This window comes from Chiloscyllium punctatum, chromosome 48 (genome assembly GCF_047496795.1).
Source record: "Chiloscyllium punctatum isolate Juve2018m chromosome 48, sChiPun1.3, whole genome shotgun sequence".
In the NCBI taxonomy this organism is placed as follows: Eukaryota; Metazoa; Chordata; class Chondrichthyes; order Orectolobiformes; family Hemiscylliidae; genus Chiloscyllium; species Chiloscyllium punctatum.
Window position 1 is genome coordinate 4,148,499 of NC_092786.1, and position 1,281 is coordinate 4,149,779.

Consider the following 1,281-nt stretch of genomic DNA (forward strand, 5'->3'; position numbering starts at 1 on the left):
CAAGGTTTTTGCATTGTTGCCTTCAATTGTCAGGTTAGCCTTATTTTGGATTTTGAAATTGTCTGTTCTGTACACAAGTGCGTGTCAAAAACATCTGAGCGGAAGTTAGGTGTTCCGAATAATGACATTGAGCACTATGCACTCTCCTCCAGTCTGGAAAACAATTCCTCACAGGCAATTTAATAGACAATATACAGCAGGTGCAGGAGTAGGCCATCATGCCCTTCGAGCCAGCACCACCATTCATTATGATCATGGCCTGAACATCCTCAATCTGTATCCTGTTCCTGCCTTATCCCCATAACCCTTGATTGCACTATCCTTAAGAGCTCTATTCAACTCTTTATTGAAAGAACACCTCCTGCTGTCTCGGGTTCTTCATTCCGTTGACTTCAAATCTTCACAGAATTCAACAGACCTTGTTACATATTCATTTCCTCATTTTTGTTCAGATCACTGTGTGCATTGTGTGACAGTGGGAGTGCACTTGCCCCACAACCCAGGGGTCAGACCATAGTCTTGGAACCGTACTATGTTATTTATCATTTTACCAACACCAGGGAGAAATATCTGCTGCTCTGCATAATTTACCCAATTCAATTATTCATAAGGTCATAGCTGTTCCAGCATCTGTGACGAGGTGGCCGAGAGGTTAAGGCGATGGACTGCTAATCCATTGTGATCTGCACGCGTGGGTTCGAATCCCACTCTCGTCGCTGTCATTAATGGCATTTTCGTGGTGCTGTTTTCAGATGATCACAGCTGTCGTGTTGAAACTGGAACGCTAATGGTCAGTTTATATGCATTTACGCGATTACAAAATTTCAAAGAATGGTTTGAGCCTCTTGACTAAGCTGTGTTGAAATGTAGGTTGCATTGGGATAATGAAAGGAAACGCGGTTTCCTTTTAGTAATCAAGTTGCTGTGAACGTTTTTTCGTATGAAAGATATCCAGGAAAATCAAATACCGAGAGCTGAGAAGTGCATGTTTATGCAAAGGGATTCTTAATGAACTTTTTGTCAGATGAAATATGAAGGATGTTGAGTAGACGTAATTTATCCTGGTGAGAAGAGCACAGCGAGACAGCACAAAATGATGGCGATACTTCAAAGGGGCAGGGCGTGGGTGTAGGGGCACTGAGAACTGGCTGTAAATGCACAGTGGAGAATTGCCAATGTTGGTGCCGTGCATGGGCACGGAAAGACTGACACATTGGTCTCGCCCTCGCCCCTTGCTCTCGCCATTGATGAATGCTGGACATAAGGCACAGATAAACACAA

General features: G+C 43.6%; 1 non-coding gene across 1 annotated transcript; it reads left to right on the forward strand.

Annotated features, from left to right (window-relative positions):
* Window positions 1–634: 634 nt before the first annotated feature.
* trnas-gcu (transfer RNA serine (anticodon GCU)) lies at window positions 635–716 on the forward strand. The gene has a single exon. It is a non-coding gene; the product is annotated as a tRNA-Ser (tRNA).
* The last annotated feature ends 565 nt before the right edge of the window (window positions 717–1,281 follow it).